The sequence below is a fragment of the Lissotriton vulgaris genome, unplaced genomic scaffold (assembly GCF_964263255.1).
Source record: "Lissotriton vulgaris unplaced genomic scaffold, aLisVul1.2 SCAFFOLD_714, whole genome shotgun sequence".
Classification (NCBI taxonomy): domain Eukaryota; kingdom Metazoa; phylum Chordata; class Amphibia; order Caudata; family Salamandridae; genus Lissotriton; species Lissotriton vulgaris.
Window position 1 is genome coordinate 399,189 of NW_028248223.1, and position 26,119 is coordinate 425,307.

At 33.7% G+C, this 26,119-nt stretch overlaps 19 non-coding genes across 19 annotated transcripts; 10 read left to right on the top strand and 9 right to left on the bottom strand.

Moving 5' to 3' along the window:
• Positions 1-1,447: 1,447 nt before the first annotated feature.
• TRNAQ-UUG (transfer RNA glutamine (anticodon UUG)) lies at positions 1,448-1,519 on the top strand. The gene has a single exon. It is a non-coding gene; the product is annotated as a tRNA-Gln (tRNA).
• A 2,437-nt stretch (positions 1,520-3,956) lies between these two features.
• On the top strand, positions 3,957-4,028 carry TRNAQ-UUG (transfer RNA glutamine (anticodon UUG)). The gene has a single exon. It is a non-coding gene; the product is annotated as a tRNA-Gln (tRNA).
• Positions 4,029-4,854: 826 nt separating this feature from the next.
• TRNAQ-CUG (transfer RNA glutamine (anticodon CUG)) lies at positions 4,855-4,926 on the bottom strand. The gene has a single exon. It is a non-coding gene; the product is annotated as a tRNA-Gln (tRNA).
• Positions 4,927-6,472: 1,546 nt separating this feature from the next.
• Positions 6,473-6,544, top strand: TRNAQ-UUG (transfer RNA glutamine (anticodon UUG)). The gene has a single exon. It is a non-coding gene; the product is annotated as a tRNA-Gln (tRNA).
• An 818-nt stretch (positions 6,545-7,362) lies between these two features.
• Positions 7,363-7,434, bottom strand: TRNAQ-CUG (transfer RNA glutamine (anticodon CUG)). The gene has a single exon. It is a non-coding gene; the product is annotated as a tRNA-Gln (tRNA).
• A 1,547-nt stretch (positions 7,435-8,981) lies between these two features.
• TRNAQ-UUG (transfer RNA glutamine (anticodon UUG)) lies at positions 8,982-9,053 on the top strand. Its single transcript has one exon. It is a non-coding gene; the product is annotated as a tRNA-Gln (tRNA).
• An 818-nt stretch (positions 9,054-9,871) lies between these two features.
• TRNAQ-CUG (transfer RNA glutamine (anticodon CUG)) lies at positions 9,872-9,943 on the bottom strand. Its single transcript has one exon. It is a non-coding gene; the product is annotated as a tRNA-Gln (tRNA).
• A 1,547-nt stretch (positions 9,944-11,490) lies between these two features.
• TRNAQ-UUG (transfer RNA glutamine (anticodon UUG)) lies at positions 11,491-11,562 on the top strand. The gene has a single exon. It is a non-coding gene; the product is annotated as a tRNA-Gln (tRNA).
• Positions 11,563-12,388: 826 nt separating this feature from the next.
• TRNAQ-CUG (transfer RNA glutamine (anticodon CUG)) lies at positions 12,389-12,460 on the bottom strand. The gene has a single exon. It is a non-coding gene; the product is annotated as a tRNA-Gln (tRNA).
• A 1,546-nt stretch (positions 12,461-14,006) lies between these two features.
• TRNAQ-UUG (transfer RNA glutamine (anticodon UUG)) lies at positions 14,007-14,078 on the top strand. The gene has a single exon. It is a non-coding gene; the product is annotated as a tRNA-Gln (tRNA).
• Positions 14,079-14,904: 826 nt separating this feature from the next.
• TRNAQ-CUG (transfer RNA glutamine (anticodon CUG)) lies at positions 14,905-14,976 on the bottom strand. Its single transcript has one exon. It is a non-coding gene; the product is annotated as a tRNA-Gln (tRNA).
• Positions 14,977-16,523: 1,547 nt separating this feature from the next.
• On the top strand, positions 16,524-16,595 carry TRNAQ-UUG (transfer RNA glutamine (anticodon UUG)). The gene has a single exon. It is a non-coding gene; the product is annotated as a tRNA-Gln (tRNA).
• An 818-nt stretch (positions 16,596-17,413) lies between these two features.
• Positions 17,414-17,485, bottom strand: TRNAQ-CUG (transfer RNA glutamine (anticodon CUG)). Its single transcript has one exon. It is a non-coding gene; the product is annotated as a tRNA-Gln (tRNA).
• Positions 17,486-19,032: 1,547 nt separating this feature from the next.
• On the top strand, positions 19,033-19,104 carry TRNAQ-UUG (transfer RNA glutamine (anticodon UUG)). Its single transcript has one exon. It is a non-coding gene; the product is annotated as a tRNA-Gln (tRNA).
• An 826-nt stretch (positions 19,105-19,930) lies between these two features.
• TRNAQ-CUG (transfer RNA glutamine (anticodon CUG)) lies at positions 19,931-20,002 on the bottom strand. Its single transcript has one exon. It is a non-coding gene; the product is annotated as a tRNA-Gln (tRNA).
• Positions 20,003-21,548: 1,546 nt separating this feature from the next.
• TRNAQ-UUG (transfer RNA glutamine (anticodon UUG)) lies at positions 21,549-21,620 on the top strand. The gene has a single exon. It is a non-coding gene; the product is annotated as a tRNA-Gln (tRNA).
• An 826-nt stretch (positions 21,621-22,446) lies between these two features.
• On the bottom strand, positions 22,447-22,518 carry TRNAQ-CUG (transfer RNA glutamine (anticodon CUG)). Its single transcript has one exon. It is a non-coding gene; the product is annotated as a tRNA-Gln (tRNA).
• Positions 22,519-24,064: 1,546 nt separating this feature from the next.
• On the top strand, positions 24,065-24,136 carry TRNAQ-UUG (transfer RNA glutamine (anticodon UUG)). Its single transcript has one exon. It is a non-coding gene; the product is annotated as a tRNA-Gln (tRNA).
• Positions 24,137-24,962: 826 nt separating this feature from the next.
• On the bottom strand, positions 24,963-25,034 carry TRNAQ-CUG (transfer RNA glutamine (anticodon CUG)). The gene has a single exon. It is a non-coding gene; the product is annotated as a tRNA-Gln (tRNA).
• Positions 25,035-26,119: the final 1,085 nt, after the last annotated feature.

Genomic DNA, 26,119 nt, shown 5'->3' on the forward strand with positions numbered 1-26,119 from the left:
AGTGTAAAGAGCGATAATGTGATTTGATTCTTTTCAGCTACATTCTCCATAACAGTGTTAAATGTGCAAACGTTTATCAGGACATGCAATTTACAAAATAATGATCATCTTTGACTGAAGAATATTAAAACATTCTACATTTCCAAACTACTACATCCATTTCTCTGTCTCTCACATGGGTGGCTCCAAAGAGCAATGGTTGGCACTTTGGACTTTGCATGCAAAGGTACCAGTCCAATTCTTTGAGGTACTTCTTTACTACTCTTGACCTTTTCCATTTCTGTCATCTTTGTTTATTGATAGCTCCAATCCAACACCAGCAGGTTGAAAGAGACAAATATTGACTCCTTTCAAAATGTCCAACAGCTTGAACAAGTTACAGAAATACGAACTTTATAATACTTTTACATCACATTCCTAGACAAAATAGTGTGACATTACAAAATCCTATCCTGTTTTTCTCAAATGCATTTCAGAGGGCTGATTCCCAGCATACCTTTTTGAAGATTTCCACACTATTGATAAGGCGAATATAGCACATTTTGAAAGAGATGTTTTCTTAAATGAAACCAAGAGAACCACAGTGACAGTATCATTCAGATAGTAGAAATGTTTTTTGTATATTAGTATGGAAGTTGTGAAATAAAACATTTCTCATGCTGATTTTCAACAGTCGATCTGCAATCATGAAATATAAGCTTTTGCTTGGAGGCCTCAAAGGTACTGATCTAATTTTCTTTTTTAAAATTATTCACAGATCGTATGATATGCTTTGTACAAATCAACTATGTTGTTAGATCAAAATTGATTAAAAAGTGACTATCTCAATTTCAGGACATATAGAAGAGGAAGGAGAAGGCGCTCATGTTTCAAATGCGGAGAGGCAACAACTGTTCATTATTTTCACCTCTATTAATTATATGTATTTTTATAATGTATATATTTATATTTTCCGATAAATATACATAGACATATAGCGATATATAGGGAGATACATACATATAAGTTGATACATACAAGTTTATAAGTAAATGAGATGTTTTTCCAATTAATACTTCTAAGAACTGAATGGAAACAAAATCGTAAAGTTTAGGTAAGTCCCACTGAGCTTTGTACTTAGATCCCTGTTTTCAGAGTCCAGATTGACAAGCATAACACTATCAACCCACCTGTACCAGGTTGAGCTTTCCGTTTTGACAGAAGAGATTGCATTCACAGGGAAATCTTAATTTTTATTGCAAAATCTTATCTCACATAAAAAGTACTGTTCAACAGAGTCATAGCGTTACTTGAGTCCTTTGTGCAACATACTTCCCTAACATAGTTCAATGGGCAAAAGTTGAACAGAATAGAAAAGTAATACAATTCTGTTTGTCTTTGACTGTAGAACATAAAACATGTGAAATGTCCACATTGCTGCAGCAATTTGCTCCCCTGTCACATGGGAGGTTCCATGGTGTAATGGTTAGCACTTTGGACTTTGAATCCAAGGATCCGAGTTCAAATCTCGGTGGGACCACTTTCATGACTTATGACCAAATCTTTTTCTGTCAAGTGTATTCATAAATATCATAAATCTAACACGGGTAGAGTGAAACATTAATGTATTGATTGTATTTTAAAAGTCTATTTGATGTGAGCAAATTATAGAACTTTTAGAAAACATGGAAATTAAATGGCTCAAAATAATGAGACATTTTGTGAGCTGACTCTGTTTTCTCAAACTCATCACAAGGGGCTGATGCAAGATATTACTTGTTTAAATCTTACTGTTATTGATAAGGGGAACAAGGAACTTTTTTAATTGGAAAGCCTTCATTAAAAGAAAACTTGAGGAATCAAATTGTGTATTTTGGGGGCAGAAGAGATGAACTTTTAAATAACAATCTTGAAATTCAGACACACAGATATTTACACTCTGTTTTTCTAAAGTAAATCCATAACCATGAAGTAGAATCTTTTGAAAGACATGTCAGATGTATTAATCTGAATTCCTCTTTCAAAGAAATGCACAATTAAATGCACTGTGTAAGTCAAGAATGTTGTCAGATAAGAAATCAGCAAAATTAACTATCTTATTACTGATCATACAGATGAGAAAGAAAAAGAACCTCTTGCTCAAATTGTGGATGGGAAAGAACAGTTTTTAGTTTTCAGCTTCTGTACTTATGTTTATGATTAATTCATTTATTTATATTGTATTATCGCTATCTAGATGGATATAGCCATGTATACATACTTATACGTTGATAAGTTTCAGTATAAAGCTTTGACGTTATGTTTTTCCAAGTCCAATTTCTAAGAAATTAGTGAAATATTAAATCTCATAAATCAAGCAGGTCCCACCGAGATTGGAACTCGGATCGCTGGATTCAGAGTCCAGAGTGCTAACCATTACACCATGGAACCCCGCCATACATGAGGGCTTTTTCCATTGAGACAAAAGAGAGCGCATCAGTGCGGGGGCTTTTCTTACATTGATGAAAAGATATCTCAGTTGAATGCTCATAGTGTAAAGAGCGATAATGTGATTTGATTCTTTTCAGCTACATTCTCCATAACAGTGTTAAATGTGCAAACGTTTATCAGGACATGCAATTTACAAAATAATGATCATCTTTGACTGAAGAATATTAAAACATTCTACATTTCCAAACTACTACATCCATTTCTCTGTCTCTCACATGGGTGGCTCCAAAGAGCAATGGTTGGCACTTTGGACTTTGCATGCAAAGGTACCAGTCCAATTCTTTGAGGTACTTCTTTACTACTCTTGACCTTTTCCATTTCTGTCATCTTTGTTTATTGATAGCTCTAATCTAACACCAGTAGGTTGAAAGAGACAAATATTGACTCCTTTCAAAATGTCCAACAGCTTGAACAAGTTACAGAAATACAAACTTTATAATACTTTTACATCACATTCCTAGACAAAATAGTGTGACATTACAAAATCCTATCCTGTTTTTCTCAAATGCATTTCAGAGGGCTGATTCCCAGCATTCCTTTTTGAAGATTTCCACACTATTGATAAGGCGAATATAGCACATTTTGAAAGAGATGTTTTCTTAAATCAAACCTAGAGAACCACAATGACGGTATCATTCAGATAGTAGAAATGTTTTTTGTATATTAGTATGGAAGTTGTGAAATAAAACATTTCTCATGCTGATTTTCAACAGTCGATCTGCAATCATGAAATATAAGCTTTTGCTTGGAGGCCTCAAAGGTACTGATCTAATTTTCTTTTTTAAAATTATTCACAGATCGTATGATATGCTTTGTACAAATCAACTATGTTGTTAGATCAAAATTGATTAAAAAGTGACTATCTCAATTTCAGGACATATAGAAGAGGAAGGAGAAGACGCTCATGTTTCAAATGCGGAGAGGCAACAACTGTTCATTATTTTCACCTCTATTAATTATATGTATTTTTATAATGTATATATTTATATTTTCCGATAAATATACATAGACATATAGCGATATATAGGGAGATACATACATATAAGTTGATACGTACAAGTTTATAAGTAAATGAGATGTTTTTCCAATTAATACTTCTAAGAACTGAATGGAAACAAAATCGTAAAGTTTAGATAAGTCCCACTGAGCTTTGTACTTAGATCCCTGTTTTCAGAGTCCAGATTGACAAGCATAACACCATCAACCCACCTGTACCAGGTTGAGCTTTCCGTTTTGACAGAAGAGATTGCATTCACAGGGAAATCTTAATTTTTATTGCAAAATCTTATCTCACATAAAAAGTACTGTTCAACAGAGTCATAGCGTTACTTGAGTCCTTTGTGCAACATACTTCCCTAACATAGTTCAATGGGCAAAAGTTGAACAGAATAGAAAAGTAATACAATTCTGTTTGTCTTTGACTGTAGAAAATAAAAAATGTGAAATGTCCACATTGCTGCAGCAATTTGCTCCCCTGTCACATGGGAGGTTCCATGGTGTAATGGTTAGCACTTTGGACTTTGAATCCAAGGATCCGAGTTCAAATCTCGGTGGGACCACTTTCATGACTTATGACCAAATCTTTTTCTGTCAAGTGTATTCATAAATATCATAAATCTAACACGGGTAGAGTGAAACATTAATTTATTGATTGTATTTTAAAAGTCTATTTGATGTGAGCAAATTATAGAACTTTTAGAAAACATGGAAATTAAATGGCTCAAAATAATGAGACATTTTGTGAGCTGACTCTGTTTTCTCAAACTCATCACACGGGGCTGATGCAAGATATTACTTGTTTAAATCTTACTGTTATTGATAAGGGGAACAAGGAACTTTTTTAATTGGAAAGCCTTCATTAAAAGAAAACTTGAGGAATCAAATTGTGTATTTTGGGGGCAGAAGAGATGAACTTTTAAATAACAATCTAGAAATTCAGACACACAGATATTTACACTCTGTTTTTCTAAAGTAAATCCATAACCATGAAGTAGAATCTTTCGAAAGACATGTCAGATGTATTAATCTGAATTCCTCTTTCAAAGAAATGCACAATTAAATGCACTGTGTAAGTCAAGAATGTTGTCAGATAAGAAATCAGCAAAATTAACTATCTTATTACTGATCATACAGATGAGAAAGAAAAAGAACCTCTTGCTCAAATTGTGGATGGGAAAGAACAGTTTTTAGTTTTCAGCTTCTGTACTTATGTTTATGATTAATTCATTTCTTTATATTGTATTATCACTATCTAGATGGATATAGCCATGTATACATAGATACATACTTATACGTTGATAAGTTTCAGTATAAAGCTTTGACGTTATGTTTTTCCAAGTCCAAATTCTAAGAAATTAGTGAAATATTAAATCTCATAATTCAAGCAGGTCCCACCGAGATTTGAACTCGGATCGCTGGATTCAGAGTCCAGAGTGCTAACCATTACACCATGGAACCCCGCCATACATGAGGGCTTTTTCCATTGAGACAAAAGAGAGCGCATCAGTGCGGGGGCTTTTCTTACATTGATGAAAAGATATCTCAGTTGAATGCTCATAGTGTAAAGAGCGATAATGTGATTTGATTCTTTTCAGCTACATTCTCCATAACAGTGTTAAATGTGCAAACGTTTATCAGGACATGCAATTTACAAAATAATGATCATCTTTGACTGAAGAATATTAAAACATTCTACATTTCCAAACTACTACATCCATTTCTCTGTCTCTCACATGGGTGGCTCCAAAGAGCAATGGTTGGCACTTTGGACTTTGCATGCAAAGGTACCAGTCCAATTCTTTGAGGTACTTCTTTACTACTCTTGACCTTTTCCATTTCTGTCATCTTTGTTTATTGATAGCTCTAATCTAACACCAGTAGGTTGAAAGAGACAAATATTGACTCCTTTCAAAATGTCCAACAGCTTGAACAAGTTACAGAAATACAAACTTTATAATACTTTTACATCACATTCCTAGACAAAATAGTGTGACATTACAAAATCCTATCCTGTTTTTCTCAAATGCATTTCAGAGGGCTGATTCCCAGCATTCCTTTTTGAAGATTTCCACACTATTGATAAGGCGAATATAGCACATTTTGTAAGAGATGTTTTCTTAAATCAAACCAAGAGAACCACAATGACGGTATCATTCAGATAGTAGAAATGTTTTTTGTATATTAGTATGGAAGTTGTGAAATAAAACATTTCTCATGCTGATTTTCAACAGTCGATCTGCAATCATGAAATATAAGCTTTTGCTTGGAGGCCTCAAAGGTACTGATCTAATTTTCTTTTTTAAATTATTCACAGATCGTATGATATGCTTTGTACAAATCAACTATGTTGTTAGATCATAATTGATTAAAAAGTGACTATCTCAATTTCAGGACATATAGAAGAGGAAGGAGAAGGCGCTCATGTTTCAAATGCGGAGAGGCAACAACTGTTCATTATTTTCACCTCTATTAATTATATGTATTTTCATAATGTATATATTTATATTTTCCGATAAATATACATAGACATATAGCGATATATAGGGAGATACATACATATAAGTTGATACGTACAAGTTTATAAGTAAATGAGATGTTTTTCCAATTAATACTTCTAAGAACTGAATGGAAACAAAATCGTAAAGTTTAGATAAGTCCCACTGAGCTTTGTACTTAGATCCCTGTTTTCAGAGTCCAGATTGACAAGCATAACACCATCAACCCACCTGTACCAGGTTGAGCTTTCCGTTTTGACAGAAGAGATTGCATTCACAGGGAAATCTTAATTTTTATTGCAAAATCTTATCTCACATAAAAAGTACTGTTCAACAGAGTCATAGCGTTACTTGAGTCCTTTGTGCAACATACTTCCCTAACATAGTTCAATGGGCAAAAGTTGAACAGAATAGAAAAGTAATACAATTCTGTTTGTCTTTGACTGTAGAAAATAAAAAATGTGAAATGTCCACATTGCTGCAGCAATTTGCTCCCCTGTCACATGGGAGGTTCCATGGTGTAATGGTTAGCACTTTGAACTTTGAATCCAAGGATCCGAGTTCAAATCTCGGTGGGACCACTTTCATGACTTATGACCAAATCTTTTTCTGTCAAGTGTATTCATAAATATCATAAATCTAACACGGGTAGAGTGAAACATTAATGTATTGATTGTATTTTAAAAGTCTATTTGATGTGAGCAAATTATAGAACTTTTAGAAAACATGGAAATTAAATGGCTCAAAATAATGAGACATTTTGTGAGCTGACTCTGTTTTCTCAAACTCATCACAAGGGGCTGATGCAAGATATTACTTGTTTAAATCTTACTGTTATTGATAAGGGGAACAAGGAACTTTTTTAATTGGAAAGCCTTCATTAAAAGAAAACTTGAGGAATCAAATTGTGTATTTTGGGGGCAGAAGAGATGAACTTTTAAATAACAATCTTGAAATTCAGACACACAGATATTTACACTCTGTTTTTCTAAAGTAAATCCATAACCATGAAGTAGAATCTTTTGAAAGACATGTCAGATGTATTAATCTGAATTCCTCTTTCAAAGAAATGCACAATTAAATGCACTGTGTAAGTCAAGAATGTTGTCAGATAAGAAATCAGCAAAATTAACTATCTTATTACTGATCATACAGATGAGAAAGAAAAAGAACCTCTTGCTCAAATTGTGGATGGGAAAGAACAGTTTTTAGTTTTCAGCTTCTGTACTTATGTTTATGATTAATTCATTTCTTTATATTGTATTATCGCTATCTAGATGGATATAGCCATGTATACATACTTATACGTTGATAAGTTTCAGTATAAAGCTTTGACGTTATGTTTTTCCAAGTCCAAATTCTAAGAAATTAGTGAAATATTAAATCTCATAATTCAAGCAGGTCCCACCGAGATTTGAACTCGGATCGCTGGATTCAGAGTCCAGAGTGCTAACCATTACACCATGGAACCCCGCCATACATGAGGGCTTTTTCCATTGAGACAAAAGAGAGCGCATCAGTGCGGGGGCTTTTCTTACATTGATGAAAAGATATCTCAGTTGAATGCTCATAGTGTAAAGAGCGATAATGTGATTTGATTCTTTTCAGCTACATTCTCCATAACAGTGTTAAATGTGCAAACGTTTATCAGGACATGCAATTTACAAAATAATGATCATCTTTGACTGAAGAATATTAAAACATTCTACATTTCCAAACTACTACATCCATTTCTCTGTCTCTCACATGGGTGGCTCCAAAGAGCAATGGTTGGCACTTTGGACTTTGCATGCAAAGGTACCAGTCCAATTCTTTGAGGTACTTCTTTACTACTCTTGACCTTTTCCATTTCTGTCATCTTTGTTTATTGATAGCTCCAATCCAACACCAGCAGGTTGAAAGAGACAAATATTGACTCCTTTCAAAATGTCCAACAGCTTGAACAAGTTACAGAAATACGAACTTTATAATACTTTTACATCACATTCCTAGACAAAATAGTGTGACATTACAAAATCCTATCCTGTTTTTCTCAAATGCATTTCAGAGGGCTGATTCCCAGCATACCTTTTTGAAGATTTCCACACTATTGATAAGGCGAATATAGCACATTTTGAAAGAGATGTTTTCTTAAATGAAACCAAGAGAACCACAGTGACAGTATCATTCAGATAGTAGAAATGTTTTTTGTATATTAGTATGGAAGTTGTGAAATAAAACATTTCTCATGCTGATTTTCAACAGTCGATCTGCAATCATGAAATATAAGCTTTTGCTTGGAGGCCTCAAAGGTACTGATCTAATTTTCTTTTTTAAAATTATTCACAGATCGTATGATATGCTTTGTACAAATCAACTATGTTGTTAGATCAAAATTGATTAAAAAGTGACTATCTCAATTTCAGGACATATAGAAGAGGAAGGAGAAGGCGCTCATGTTTCAAATGCGGAGAGGCAACAACTGTTCATTATTTTCACCTCTATTAATTATATGTATTTTTATAATGTATATATTTATATTTTCCGATAAATATACATAGACATATAGCGATATATAGGGAGATACATACATATAAGTTGATACGTACAAGTTTATAAGTAAATGAGATGTTTTTCCAATTAATACTTCTAAGAACTGAATGGAAACAAAATCGTAAAGTTTAGGTAAGTCCCACTGAGCTTTGTACTTAGATCCCTGTTTTCAGAGTCCAGATTGACAAGCATAACACTATCAACCCACCTGTACCAGGTTGAGCTTTCCGTTTTGACAGAAGAGATTGCATTCACAGGGAAATCTTAATTTTTATTGCAAAATCTTATCTCACATAAAAAGTACTGTTCAACAGAGTCATAGCGTTACTTGAGTCCTTTGTGCAACATACTTCCCTAACATAGTTCAATGGGCAAAAGTTGAACAGAATAGAAAAGTAATACAATTCTGTTTGTCTTTGACTGTAGAACATAAAAAATGTGAAATGTCCACATTGCTGCAGCAATTTGCTCCCCTGTCACATGGGAGGTTCCATGGTGTAATGGTTAGCACTTTGGACTTTGAATCCAAGGATCCGAGTTCAAATCTCGGTGGGACCACTTTCATGACTTATGACCAAATCTTTTTCTGTCAAGTGTATTCATAAATATCATAAATCTAACACGGGTAGAGTGAAACATTAATGTATTGATTGTATTTTAAAAGTCTATTTGATGTGAGCAAATTATAGAACTTTTAGAAAACATGGAAATTAAATGGCTCAAAATAATGAGACATTTTGTGAGCTGACTCTGTTTTCTCAAACTCATCACAAGGGGCTGATGCAAGATATTACTTGTTTAAATCTTACTGTTATTGATAAGGGGAACAAGGAACTTTTTTAATTGGAAAGCCTTCATTAAAAGAAAACTTGAGGAATCAAATTGTGTATTTTGGGGGCAGAAGAGATGAACTTTTAAATAACAATCTTGAAATTCAGACACACAGATATTTACACTCTGTTTTTCTAAAGTAAATCCATAACCATGAAGTAGAATCTTTTGAAAGACATGTCAGATGTATTAATCTGAATTCCTCTTTCAAAGAAATGCACAATTAAATGCACTGTGTAAGTCAAGAATGTTGTCAGATAAGAAATCAGCAAAATTAACTATCTTATTACTGATCATACAGATGAGAAAGAAAAAGAACCTCTTGCTCAAATTGTGGATGGGAAAGAACAGTTTTTAGTTTTCAGCTTCTGTACTTATGTTTATGATTAATTCATTTCTTTATATTGTATTATCGCTATCTAGATGGATATAGCCATGTATACATACTTATACGTTGATAAGTTTCAGTATAAAGCTTTGACGTTATGTTTTTCCAAGTCCAAATTCTAAGAAATTAGTGAAATATTAAATCTCATAATTCAAGCAGGTCCCACCGAGATTTGAACTCGGATCGCTGGATTCAGAGTCCAGAGTGCTAACCATTACACCATGGAACCCCGCCATACATGAGGGCTTTTTCCATTGAGACAAAAGAGAGCGCATCAGTGCGGGGGCTTTTCTTACATTGATGAAAAGATATCTCAGTTGAATGCTCATAGTGTAAAGAGCGATAATGTGATTTGATTCTTTTCAGCTACATTCTCCATAACAGTGTTAAATGTGCAAACGTTTATCAGGACATGCAATTTACAAAATAATGATCATCTTTGACTGAAGAATATTAAAACATTCTACATTTCCAAACTACTACATCCATTTCTCTGTCTCTCACATGGGTGGCTCCAAAGAGCAATGGTTGGCACTTTGGACTTTGCATGCAAAGGTACCAGTCCAATTCTTTGAGGTACTTCTTTACTACTCTTGACCTTTTCCATTTCTGTCATCTTTGTTTATTGATAGCTCCAATCCAACACCAGCAGGTTGAAAGAGACAAATATTGACTCCTTTCAAAATGTCCAACAGCTTGAACAAGTTACAGAAATACGAACTTTATAATACTTTTACATCACATTCCTAGACAAAATAGTGTGACATTACAAAATCCTATCCTGTTTTTCTCAAATGCATTTCAGAGGGCTGATTCCCAGCATACCTTTTTGAAGATTTCCACACTATTGATAAGGCGAATATAGCACATTTTGAAAGAGATGTTTTCTTAAATCAAACCAAGAGAACCACAATGACGGTATCATTCAGATAGTAGAAATGTTTTTTGTATATTAGTATGGAAGTTGTGAAATAAAACATTTCTCATGCTGATTTTCAACAGTCGATCTGCAATCATGAAATATAAGCTTTTGCTTGGAGGCCTCAAAGGTACTGATCTAATTTTCTTTTTTAAAATTATTCACAGATCGTATGATATGCTTTGTACAAATCAACTATGTTGTTAGATCAAAATTGATTAAAAAGTGACTATCTCAATTTCAGGACATATAGAAGAGGAAGGAGAAGGCGCTCATGTTTCAAATGCGGAGAGGCAACAACTGTTCATTATTTTCACCCCTATTAATTATATGTATTTTTATAATGTATATATTTATATTTTCCGATAAATATACATAGACATATAGCGATATATAGGGAGATACATACATATAAGTTGATACGTACAAGTTTATAAGTAAATGAGATGTTTTTCCAATTAATACTTCTAAGAACTGAATGGAAACAAAATCGTAAAGTTTAGATAAGTCCCACTGAGCTTTGTACTTAGATCCCTGTTTTCAGAGTCCAGATTGACAAGCATAACACCATCAACCCACCTGTACCAGGTTGAGCTTTCCGTTTTGACAGAAGAGATTGCATTCACAGGGAAATCTTAATTTTTATTGCAAAATCTTATCTCACATAAAAAGTACTGTTCAACAGAGTCATAGCGTTACTTGAGTCCTTTGTGCAACATACTTCCCTAACATAGTTCAATGGGCAAAAGTTGAACAGAATAGAAAAGTAATACAATTCTGTTTGTCTTTGACTGTAGAAAATAAAAAATGTGAAATGTCCACATTGCTGCAGCAATTTGCTCCCCTGTCACATGGGAGGTTCCATGGTGTAATGGTTAGCACTTTGGACTTTGAATCCAAGGATCCGAGTTCAAATCTCGGTGGGACCACTTTCATGACTTATGACCAAATCTTTTTCTGTCAAGTGTATTCATAAATATCATAAATCTAACACGGGTAGAGTGAAACATTAATTTATTGATTGTATTTTAAAAGTCTATTTGATGTGAGCAAATTATAGAACTTTTAGAAAACATGGAAATTAAATGGCTCAAAATAATGAGACATTTTGTGAGCTGACTCTGTTTTCTCAAACTCATCACACGGGGCTGATGCAAGATATTACTTGTTTAAATCTTACTGGTATTGATAAGGGGAACAATGAACTTTTTTAATTGGAAAGCCTTCATTAAAAGAAAACTTGAGGAATCAAATTGTGTATTTTGGGGGCAGAAGAGATGAACTTTTAAATAACAATCTTGAAATTCAGACACACAGATATTTACACTCTGTTTTTCTAAAGTAAATCCATAACCATGAAGTAGAATCTTTCGAAAGACATGTCAGATGTATTAATCTGAATTCCTCTTTCAAAGAAATGCACAATTAAATGCACTGTGTAAGTCAAGAATGTTGTCAGATAAGAAATCAGCAAAATTAACTATCTTATTACTGATCATACAGATGAGAAAGAAAAAGAACCTCTTGCTCAAATTGTGGATGGGAAAGAACAGTTTTTAGTTTTCAGGTTCTGTACTTATGTTTATGATTAATTCATTTCTTTATATTGTATTATCGCTATCTAGATGGATATAGCCATGTATACATAGATACATACTTATGCGTTGATAAGTTTCAGCATAAAGCTTTGACGTTATGTTTTTCCAAGTCCAAATTCTAAGAAATTAGTGAAATATTAAATCTCATAATTCAAGCAGGTCCCACCGAGATTTGAACTCGGATCGCTGGATTCAGAGTCCAGAGTGCTAACCATTACACCATGGAACCCAGCCATACACGAGAGCTTTTTCCATTGAGACAAAAGAGAGCGCATCATTGCGGGGGCTTTTCTTACATTGATGAAATATATCTCAGTTGAATGCTCATAGTGTAAAGAGCGATAATGTGATTTGATTCTTTTCAGCTACATTCTCCATAACAGTGTTAAATGTGCAAACGTTTATCAGGACATGCAATTTACAAAATAATGATCATCTTTGACTGAAGAATATTTAAACATTCTACATTTCCAAACTACTACATCCATTTCTCTGTCTCTCACATGGGTGGCTCCAAAGAGCAATGGTTGGCACTTTGGACTTTGCATGCAAAGGTACCAGTCCAATTCTTTGAGGTACTTCTTTACTACTCTTGACCTTTTCCATTTCTGTCATCTTTGTTTATTGATAGCTCCAATCCAACACCAGTAGGTTGAAAGAGACAAATATTGACTCCTTTCAAAATGTCCAACAGCTTGAACAAGTTACAGAAATACGAACTTTATAATACTTTTACATCACATTCCTAGACAAAATAGTGTGACATTACAAAATCCTATCCTGTTTTTCTCAAATGCATTTCAGAGGGCTGATTCCCAGCATTCCTTTTTGAAGATTTCCACACTATTGATAAGGCGAATATAGCACATTTTGAAAGAGATGTTTTCTTAAATCAAACCTAGAGAACCACAATGACGGTATCATTCAGATAGTAGAAATGTTTTTTGTATATTAGTATGGAAGTTGTGAAATAAAACATTTCTCATGCTGATTTTCAACAGTCGATCTGCAATCATGAAATATAAGCTTTTGCTTGGAGGCCTCAAAGGTACTGATCTAATTTTCTTTTTTAAAATTATTCACAGATCGTATGATATGCTTTGTACAAATCAACTATGTTGTTAGATCAAAATTGATTAAAAAGTGACTATCTCAATTTCAGGACATATAGAAGAGGAAGGAGAAGACGCTCATGTTTCAAATGCGGAGAGGCAACAACTGTTCATTATTTTCACCTCTATTAATTATATGTATTTTTATAATGTATATATTTATATTTTCCGATAAATATACATAGACATATAGCGATATATAGGGAGATACATACATATAAGTTGATACGTACAAGTTTATAAGTAAATGAGATGTTTTTCCAATTAATACTTCTAAGAACTGAATGGAAACAAAATCGTAAAGTTTAGATAAGTCCCACTGAGCTTTGTACTTAGATCCCTGTTTTCAGAGTCCAGATTGACAAGCATAACACCATCAACCCACCTGTACCAGGTTGAGCTTTCCGTTTTGACAGAAGAGATTGCATTCACAGGGAAATCTTAATTTTTATTGCAAAATCTTATCTCACATAAAAAGTACTGTTCAACAGAGTCATAGCGTTACTTGAGTCCTTTGTGCAACATACTTCCCTAACATAGTTCAATGGGCAAAAGTTGAACAGAATAGAAAAGTAATACAATTCTGTTTGTCTTTGACTGTAGAAAATAAAAAATGTGAAATGTCCACATTGCTGCAGCAATTTCCTCCCCTGTCACATGGGAGGTTCCATGGTGTAATGGTTAGCACTTTGGACTTTGAATCCAAGGATCCGAGTTCAAATCTCGGTGGGACCACTTTCATGACTTATGACCAAATCTTTTTCTGTCAAGTGTATTCATAAATATCATAAATCTAACACGGGTAGAGTGAAACATTAATTTATTGATTGTATTTTAAAAGTCTATTTGATGTGAGCAAATTATAGAACTTTTAGAAAACATGGAAATTAAATGGCTCAAAATAATGAGACATTTTGTGAGCTGACTCTGTTTTCTCAAACTCATCACAAGGGGCTGATGCAAGATATTACTTGTTTAAATCTTACTGTTATTGATAAGGGGAACAAGGAACTTTTTTAATTGGAAAGCCTTCATTAAAAGAAAACTTTAGGAATCAAATTGTGTATTTTGGGGGCAGAAGAGATGAACTTTTAAATAACAATCTTGAAATTCAGACACACAGATATTTACACTCTGTTTTTCTAAAGTAAATCCATAACCATGAAGTAGAATCTTTCGAAAGACATGTCAGATGTATTAATCTGAATTCCTCTTTCAAAGAAATGCACAATTAAATGCACTGTGTAAGTCAAGAATGTTGTCAGATAAGAAATCAGCAAAATTAACTATCTTATTACTGATCATACAGATGAGAAAGAAAAGGAACCTCTTGCTCAAATTGTGGATGGGAAAGAACAGTTTTTAGTTTTCAGCTTCTGTACTTATGTTTATGATTAATTCATTTCTTTATATTGTATTATCGCTATCTAGATGGATATAGCCATGTATACATAGATACATACTTATACGTTGATAAGTTTCAGTATAAAGCTTTGACGTTATGTTTTTCCAAGTCCAAATTCTAAGAAATTAGTGAAATATTAAATCTCATAATTCAAGCAGGTCCCACCGAGATTTGAACTCGGATCGCTGGATTCAGAGTCCAGAGTGCTAACCATTACACCATGGAACCCCGCCATACATGAGGGCTTTTTCCATTGAGACAAAAGAGAGCGCATCAGTGCGGGGGCTTTTCTTACATTGATGAAAAGATATCTCAGTTGAATGCTCATAGTGTAAAGAGCGATAATGTGATTTGATTCTTTTCAGCTACATTCTCCATAACAGTGTTAAATGTGCAAACGTTTATCAGGACATGCAATTTACAAAATAATGATCATCTTTGACTGAAGAATATTAAAACATTCTACATTTCCAAACTACTACATCCATTTCTCTGTCTCTCACATGGGTGGCTCCAAAGAGCAATGGTTGGCACTTTGGACTTTGCATGCAAAGGTACCAGTCCAATTCTTTGAGGTACTTCTTTACTACTCTTGACCTTTTCCATTTCTGTCATCTTTGTTTATTGATAGCTCCAATCCAACACCAGCAGGTTGAAAGAGACAAATATTGACTCCTTTCAAAATGTCCAACAGCTTGAACAAGTTACAGAAATACGAACTTTATAATACTTTTACATCACATTCCTAGACAAAATAGTGTGACATTACAAAATCCTATCCTGTTTTTCTCAAATGCATTTCAGAGGGCTGATTCCCAGCATACCTTTTTGAAGATTTCCACACTATTGATAAGGCGAATATAGCACATTTTGAAAGAGATGTTTTCTTAAATGAAACCAAGAGAACCACAGTGACAGTATCATTCAGATAGTAGAAATGTTTTTTGTATATTAGTATGGAAGTTGTGAAATAAAACATTTCTCATGCTGATTTTCAACAGTCGATCTGCAATCATGAAATATAAGCTTTTGCTTGGAGGCCTCAAAGGTACTGATCTAATTTTCTTTTTTAAAATTATTCACAGATCGTATGATATGCTTTGTACAAATCAACTATGTTGTTAGATCAAAATTGATTAAAAAGTGACTATCTCAATTTCAGGACATATAGAAGAGGAAGGAGAAGGCGCTCATGTTTCAAATGCGGAGAGGCAACAACTGTTCATTATTTTCACCTCTATTAATTATATGTATTTTTATAATGTATATATTTATATTTTCCGATAAATATACATAGACATATAGCGATATATAGGGAGATACATACATATAAGTTGATACGTACAAGTTTATAAGTAAATGAGATGTTTTTCCAATTAATACTTCTAAGAACTGAATGGAAACAAAATCGTAAAGTTTAGGTAAGTCCCACTGAGCTTTGTACTTAGATCCCTGTTTTCAGAGTCCAGATTGACAAGCATAACACTATCAACCCACCTGTACCAGGTTGAGCTTTCCGTTTTGACAGAAGAGATTGCATTCACAGGGAAATCTTAATTTTTATTGCAAAATCTTATCTCACATAAAAAGTACTGTTCAACAGAGTCATAGCGTTACTTGAGTCCTTTGTGCAACATACTTCCCTAACATAGTTCAATGGGCAAAAGTTGAACAGAATAGAAAAGTAATACAATTCTGTTTGTCTTTGACTGTAGAACATAAAAAATGTGAAATGTCCACATTGCTGCAGCAATTTGCTCCCCTGTCACATGGGAGGTTCCATGGTGTAATGGTTAGCACTTTGGACTTTGAATCCAAGGATCCGAGTTCAAATCTCGGTGGGACCACTTTCATGACTTATGACCAAATCTTTTTCTGTCAAGTGTATTCATAAATATCATAAATCTAACACGGGTAGAGTGAAACATTAATGTATTGATTGTATTTTAAAAGTCTATTTGATGTGAGCAAATTATAGAACTTTTAGAAAACATGGAAATTAAATGGCTCAAAATAATGAGACATTTTGTGAGCTGACTCTGTTTTCTCAAACTCATCACAAGGGGCTGATGCAAGATATTACTTGTTTAAATCTTACTGTTATTGATAAGGGGAACAAGGAACTTTTTTAATTGGAAAGCCTTCATTAAAAGAAAACTTGAGGAATCAAATTGTGTATTTTGGGGGCAGAAGAGATGAACTTTTAAATAACAATCTTGAAATTCAGACACACAGATATTTACACTCTGTTTTTCTAAAGTAAATCCATAACCATGAAGTAGAATCTTTTGAAAGACATGTCAGATGTATTAATCTGAATTCCTCTTTCAAAGAAATGCACAATTAAATGCACTGTGTAAGTCAAGAATGTTGTCAGATAAGAAATCAGCAAAATTAACTATCTTATTACTGATCATACAGATGAGAAAGAAAAAGAACCTCTTGCTCAAATTGTGGATGGGAAAGAACAGTTTTTAGTTTTCAGCTTCTGTACTTATGTTTATGATTAATTCATTTCTTTATATTGTATTATCGCTATCTAGATGGATATAGCCATGTATACATACTTATACGTTGATAAGTTTCAGTATAAAGCTTTGACGTTATGTTTTTCCAAGTCCAAATTCTAAGAAATTAGTGAAATATTAAATCTCATAATTCAAGCAGGTCCCACCGAGATTTGAACTCGGATCGCTGGATTCAGAGTCCAGAGTGCTAACCATTACACCATGGAACCCCGCCATACATGAGGGCTTTTTCCATTGAGACAAAAGAGAGCGCATCAGTGCGGGGGCTTTTCTTACATTGATGAAAAGATATCTCAGTTGAATGCTCATAGTGTAAAGAGCGATAATGTGATTTGATTCTTTTCAGCTACATTCTCCATAACAGTGTTAAATGTGCAAACGTTTATCAGGACATGCAATTTACAAAATAATGATCATCTTTGACTGAAGAATATTAAAACATTCTACATTTCCAAACTACTACATCCATTTCTCTGTCTCTCACATGGGTGGCTCCAAAGAGCAATGGTTGGCACTTTGGACTTTGCATGCAAAGGTACCAGTCCAATTCTTTGAGGTACTTCTTTACTACTCTTGACCTTTTCCATTTCTGTCATCTTTGTTTATTGATAGCTCCAATCCAACACCAGCAGGTTGAAAGAGACAAATATTGACTCCTTTCAAAATGTCCAACAGCTTGAACAAGTTACAGAAATACGAACTTTATAATACTTTTACATCACATTCCTAGACAAAATAGTGTGACATTACAAAATCCTATCCTGTTTTTCTCAAATGCATTTCAGAGGGCTGATTCCCAGCATACCTTTTTGAAGATTTCCACACTATTGATAAGGCGAATATAGCACATTTTGAAAGAGATGTTTTCTTAAATCAAACCAAGAGAACCACAATGACGGTATCATTCAGATAGTAGAAATGTTTTTTGTATATTAGTATGGAAGTTGTGAAATAAAACATTTCTCATGCTGATTTTCAACAGTCGATCTGCAATCATGAAATATAAGCTTTTGCTTGGAGGCCTCAAAGGTACTGATCTAATTTTCTTTTTTAAAATTATTCACAGATCGTATGATATGCTTTGTACAAATCAACTATGTTGTTAGATCAAAATTGATTAAAAAGTGACTATCTCAATTTCAGGACATATAGAAGAGGAAGGAGAAGGCGCTCATGTTTCAAATGCGGAGAGGCAACAACTGTTCATTATTTTCACCCCTATTAATTATATGTATTTTTATAATGTATATATTTATATTTTCCGATAAATATACATAGACATATAGCGATATATAGGGAGATACATACATATAAGTTGATACGTACAAGTTTATAAGTAAATGAGATGTTTTTCCAATTAATACTTCTAAGAACTGAATGGAAACAAAATCGTAAAGTTTAGATAAGTCCCACTGAGCTTTGTACTTAGATCCCTGTTTTCAGAGTCCAGATTGACAAGCATAACACCATCAACCCACCTGTACCAGGTTGAGCTTTCCGTTTTGACAGAAGAGATTGCATTCACAGGGAAATCTTAATTTTTATTGCAAAATCTTATCTCACATAAAAAGTACTGTTCAACAGAGTCATAGCGTTACTTGAGTCCTTTGTGCAACATACTTCCCTAACATAGTTCAATGGGCAAAAGTTGAACAGAATAGAAAAGTAATACAATTCTGTTTGTCTTTGACTGTAGAAAATAAAAAATGTGAAATGTCCACATTGCTGCAGCAATTTGCTCCCCTGTCACATGGGAGGTTCCATGGTGTAATGGTTAGCACTTTGGACTTTGAATCCAAGGATCCGAGTTCAAATCTCGGTGGGACCACTTTCATGACTTATGACCAAATCTTTTTCTGTCAAGTGTATTCATAAATATCATAAATCTAACACGGGTAGAGTGAAACATTAATTTATTGATTGTATTTTAAAAGTCTATTTGATGTGAGCAAATTATAGAACTTTTAGAAAACATGGAAATTAAATGGCTCAAAATAATGAGACATTTTGTGAGCTGACTCTGTTTTCTCAAACTCATCACACGGGGCTGATGCAAGATATTACTTGTTTAAATCTTACTGGTATTGATAAGGGGAACAATGAACTTTTTTAATTGGAAAGCCTTCATTAAAAGAAAACTTGAGGAATCAAATTGTGTATTTTGGGGGCAGAAGAGATGAACTTTTAAATAACAATCTTGAAATTCAGACACACAGATATTTACACTCTGTTTTTCTAAAGTAAATCCATAACCATGAAGTAGAATCTTTCGAAAGACATGTCAGATGTATTAATCTGAATTCCTCTTTCAAAGAAATGCACAATTAAATGCACTGTGTAAGTCAAGAATGTTGTCAGATAAGAAATCAGCAAAATTAACTATCTTATTACTGATCATACAGATGAGAAAGAAAAAGAACCTCTTGCTCAAATTGTGGATGGGAAAGAACAGTTTTTAGTTTTCAGGTTCTGTACTTATGTTTATGATTAATTCATTTCTTTATATTGTATTATCGCTATCTAGATGGATATAGCCATGTATACATAGATACATACTTATGCGTTGATAAGTTTCAGCATAAAGCTTTGACGTTATGTTTTTCCAAGTCCAAATTCTAAGAAATTAGTGAAATATTAAATCTCATAATTCAAGCAGGTCCCACCGAGATTTGAACTCGGATCGCTGGATTCAGAGTCCAGAGTGCTAACCATTACACCATGGAACCCAGCCATACACGAGAGCTTTTTCCATTGAGACAAAAGAGAGCGCATCATTGCGGGGGCTTTTCTTACATTGATGAAATATATCTCAGTTGAATGCTCATAGTGTAAAGAGCGATAATGTGATTTGATTCTTTTCAGCTACATTCTCCATAACAGTGTTAAATGTGCAAACGTTTATCAGGACATGCAATTTACAAAATAATGATCATCTTTGACTGAAGAATATTTAAACATTCTACATTTCCAAACTACTACATCCATTTCTCTGTCTCTCACATGGGTGGCTCCAAAGAGCAATGGTTGGCACTTTGGACTTTGCATGCAAAGGTACCAGTCCAATTCTTTGAGGTACTTCTTTACTACTCTTGACCTTTTCCATTTCTGTCATCTTTGTTTATTGATAGCTCCAATCCAACACCAGTAGGTTGAAAGAGACAAATATTGACTCCTTTCAAAATGTCCAACAGCTTGAACAAGTTACAGAAATACGAACTTTATAATACTTTTACATCACATTCCTAGACAAAATAGTGTGACATTACAAAATCCTATCCTGTTTTTCTCAAATGCATTTCAGAGGGCTGATTCCCAGCATTCCTTTTTGAAGATTTCCACACTATTGATAAGGCGAATATAGCACATTTTGAAAGAGATGTTTTCTTAAATCAAACCTAGAGAACCACAATGACGGTATCATTCAGATAGTAGAAATGTTTTTTGTATATTAGTATGGAAGTTGTGAAATAAAACATTTCTCATGCTGATTTTCAACAGTCGATCTGCAATCATGAAATATAAGCTTTTGCTTGGAGGCCTCAAAGGTACTGATCTAATTTTCTTTTTTAAAATTATTCACAGATCGTATGATATGCTTTGTACAAATCAACTATGTTGTTAGATCAAAATTGATTAAAAAGTGACTATCTCAATTTCAGGACATATAGAAGAGGAAGGAGAAGACGCTCATGTTTCAAATGCGGAGAGGCAACAACTGTTCATTATTTTCACCTCTATTAATTATATGTATTTTTATAATGTATATATTTATATTTTCCGATAAATATACATAGACATATAGCGATATATAGGGAGATACATACATATAAGTTGATACGTACAAGTTTATAAGTAAATGAGATGTTTTTCCAATTAATACTTCTAAGAACTGAATGGAAACAAAATCGTAAAGTTTAGATAAGTCCCACTGAGCTTTGTACTTAGATCCCTGTTTTCAGAGTCCAGATTGACAAGCATAACACCATCAACCCACCTGTACCAGGTTGAGCTTTCCGTTTTGACAGAAGAGATTGCATTCACAGGGAAATCTTAATTTTTATTGCAAAATCTTATCTCACATAAAAAGTACTGTTCAACAGAGTCATAGCGTTACTTGAGTCCTTTGTGCAACATACTTCCCTAACATAGTTCAATGGGCAAAAGTTGAACAGAATAGAAAAGTAATACAATTCTGTTTGTCTTTGACTGTAGAAAATAAAAAATGTGAAATGTCCACATTGCTGCAGCAATTTCCTCCCCTGTCACATGGGAGGTTCCATGGTGTAATGGTTAGCACTTTGGACTTTGAATCCAAGGATCCGAGTTCAAATCTCGGTGGGACCACTTTCATGACTTATGACCAAATCTTTTTCTGTCAAGTGTATTCATAAATATCATAAATCTAACACGGGTAGAGTGAAACATTAATTTATTGATTGTATTTTAAAAGTCTATTTGATGTGAGCAAATTATAGAACTTTTAGAAAACATGGAAATTAAATGGCTCAAAATAATGAGACATTTTGTGAGCTGACTCTGTTTTCTCAAACTCATCACAAGGGGCTGATGCAAGATATTACTTGTTTAAATCTTACTGTTATTGATAAGGGGAACAAGGAACTTTTTTAATTGGAAAGCCTTCATTAAAAGAAAACTTTAGGAATCAAATTGTGTATTTTGGGGGCAGAAGAGATGAACTTTTAAATAACAATCTTGAAATTCAGACACACAGATATTTACACTCTGTTTTTCTAAAGTAAATCCATAACCATGAAGTAGAATCTTTCGAAAGACATGTCAGATGTATTAATCTGAATTCCTCTTTCAAAGAAATGCACAATTAAATGCACTGTGTAAGTCAAGAATGTTGTCAGATAAGAAATCAGCAAAATTAACTATCTTATTACTGATCATACAGATGAGAAAGAAAAGGAACCTCTTGCTCAAATTGTGGATGGGAAAGAACAGTTTTTAGTTTTCAGCTTCTGTACTTATGTTTATGATTAATTCATTTCTTTATATTGTATTATCGCTATCTAGATGGATATAGCCATGTATACATAGATACATACTTATACGTTGATAAGTTTCAGTATAAAGCTTTGACGTTATGTTTTTCCAAGTCCAAATTCTAAGAAATTAGTGAAATATTAAATCTCATAATTCAAGCAGGTCCCACCGAGATTTGAACTCGGATCGCTGGATTCAGAGTCCAGAGTGCTAACCATTACACCATGGAACCCCGCCATACATGAGGGCTTTTTCCATTGAGACAAAAGAGAGCGCATCAGTGCGGGGGCTTTTCTTACATTGATGAAAAGATATCTCAGTTGAATGCTCATAGTGTAAAGAGCGATAATGTGATTTGATTCTTTTCAGCTACATTCTCCATAACAGTGTTAAATGTGCAAACGTTTATCAGGACATGCAATTTACAAAATAATGATAATCTTTGACTGAAGAATATTAAAACATTCTACATTTCCAAACTACTACATCCATTTCTCTGTCTCTCACATGGGTGGCTCCAAAGAGCAATGGTTGGCACTTTGGACTTTGCATGCAAAGGTACCAGTCCAATTCTTTGAGGTACTTCTTTACTACTCTTGACCTTTTCCATTTCTGTCATCTTTGTTTATTGATAGCTCTAATCCAACACCAGTAGGTTGAAAGAGACAAATATTGACTCCTTTCAAAATGTCCAACAGCTTGAACAAGTTACAGAAATACGAACTTTATAATACTTTTACATCACATTCCTAGACAAAATAGTGTGACATTACAAAATCCTATCCTGTTTTTCTCAAATGCATTTCAGAGGGCTGATTCCCAGCATTCCTTTTTGAAGATTTCCACACTATTGATAAGGCGAATATAGCACATTTTGAAAGAGATGTTTTCTTAAATCAAACCTAGAGAACCACAATGACGGTATCAATCAGATAGTAGAAATGTTTTTTGTATATTAGTATGGAAGTTGTGAAATAAAACATTTCTCATGCTGATTTTCAACAGTCGATCTGCAATCATGAAATATAAGCTTTTGCTTGGAGGCCTCAAAGGTACTGATCTAATTTTCTTTTTTAAATTATTCACAGATCGTATGATATGCTTTGTACAAATCAACTATGTTGTTAGATCATAATTGATTAAAAAGTGACTATCTCAATTTCAGGACATATAGAAGAGGAAGGAGAAGGCGCTCATGTTTCAAATGCGGAGAGGCAACAACTGTTCATTATTTTCACCTCTATTAATTATATGTATTTTCATAATGTATATATTTATATTTTCCGATAAATATACATAGACATATAGCGATATATAGGGAGATACATACATATAAGTTGATACGTACAAGTTTATAAGTAAATGAGATGTTTTTCCAATTAATACTTCTAAGAACTGAATGGAAACAAAATCGTAAAGTTTAGATAAGTCCCACTGAGCTTTGTACTTAGATCCCTGTTTTCAGAGTCCAGATTGACAAGCATAACACCATCAACCCACCTGTACCAGGTTGAGCTTTCCGTTTTGACAGAAGAGATTGCATTCACAGGGAAATCTTAATTTTTATTGCAAAATCTTATCTCACATAAAAAGTACTGTTCAACAGAGTCATAGCGTTACTTGAGTCCTTTGTGCAACATACTTCCCTAACATAGTTCAATGGGCAAAAGTTGAACAGAATAGAAAAGTAATACAATTCTGTTTGTCTTTGACTGTAGAAAATAAAAAATGTGAAATGTCCACATTGCTGCAGCAATTTGCTCCCCTGTCACATGGGAGGTTCCATGGTGTAATGGTTAGCACTTTGGACTTTGAATCCAAGGATCCGAGTTCAAATCTCGGTGGGACCACTTTCATGACTTATGACCAAATCTTTTTCTGTCAAGTGTATTCATAAATATCATAAATCTAACACGGGTAGAGTGAAACATTAATTTATTGATTGTATTTTAAAAGTCTATTTGATGTGAGCAAATTATAGAACTTTTAGAAAACATGGAAATTAAATGGCTCAAAATAATGAGACATTTTGTGAGCTGACTCCGCTTTCTCAAACTCATCACAAGGGGCTGATGCAAGATATTACTTGTTTAAATCTTACTGGTATTGATAAGGGGAACAATGAACTTTTTTAATTGGAAAGCCTTCATTAAAAGAAAACTTGAGGAATCAAATTGTGTATTTTGGGGGCAGAAGAGATGAACTTTTAAATAACAATCTTGAAATTCAGACACACAGATATTTACACTCTGTTTTTCTAAAGTAAATCCATAACCATGAAGTAGAATCTTTCGAAAGACATGTCAGATGTATTAATCTGAATTCCTCTTTCAAAGAAATGCACAATTAAATGCACTGTGTAAGTCAAGAATGTTGTCAGATAAGAAATCAGCAAAATTAACTATCTTATTACTGATCATACAGATGAGAAAGAAAAAGAACCTCTTGCTCAAATTGTGGATGGGAAAGAACAGTTTTTAGTTTTCAGGTTCTGTACTTATGTTTATGATTAATTCATTTCTTTATATTGTATTATCGCTATCTAGATGGATATAGCCATGTATACATAGATACATACTTATGCGTTGATAAGTTTCAGCATAAAGCTTTGACGTTATGTTTTTCCAAGTCCAAATTCTAAGAAATTAGTGAAATATTAAATCTCATAATTCAAGCAGGTCCCACCGAGATTTGAACTCGGATCGCTGGATTCAGAGTCCAGAGTGCTAACCATTACACCATGGAACCCCGCCATACATGAGGGCTTTTTCCATTGAGACAAAAGAGAGCGCATCAGTGCGGGGGCTTTTCTTACATTGATGAAAAGATATCTCAGTTGAATGCTCATAGTGTAAAGAGCGATAATGTGATTTGATTCTTTTCAGCTACATTCTCCATAACAGTGTTAAATGTGCAAACGTTTATCAGGACATGCAATTTACAAAATAATGATCATCTTTGACTGAAGAATATTAAAACATTCTACATTTCCAAACTACTACATCCATTTCTCTGTCTCTCACATGGGTGGCTCCAAAGAGCAATGGTTGGCACTTTGGACTTTGCATGCAAAGGTACCAGTCCAATTCTTTGAGGTACTTCTTTACTACTCTTGACCTTTTCCATTTCTGTCATCTTTGTTTATTGATAGCTCCAATCCAACACCAGCAGGTTGAAAGAGACAAATATTGACTCCTTTCAAAATGTCCAACAGCTTGAACAAGTTACAGAAATACGAACTTTATAATACTTTTACATCACATTCCTAGACAAAATAGTGTGACATTACAAAATCCTATCCTGTTTTTCTCAAATGCATTTCAGAGGGCTGATTCCCAGCATACCTTTTTGAAGATTTCCACACTATTGATAAGGCGAATATAGCACATTTTGAAAGAGATGTTTTCTTAAATGAAACCAAGAGAACCACAGTGACAGTATCATTCAGATAGTAGAAATGTTTTTTGTATATTAGTATGGAAGTTGTGAAATAAAACATTTCTCATGCTGATTTTCAACAGTCGATCTGCAATCATGAAATATAAGCTTTTGCTTGGAGGCCTCAAAGGTACTGATCTAATTTTCTTTTTTAAAATTATTCACAGATCGTATGATATGCTTTGTACAAATCAACTATGTTGTTAGATCAAAATTGATTAAAAAGTGACTATCTCAATTTCAGGACATATAGAAGAGGAAGGAGAAGGCGCTCATGTTTCAAATGCGGAGAGGCAACAACTGTTCATTATTTTCACCTCTATTAATTATATGTATTTTTATAATGTATATATTTATATTTTCCGATAAATATACATAGACATATAGCGATATAT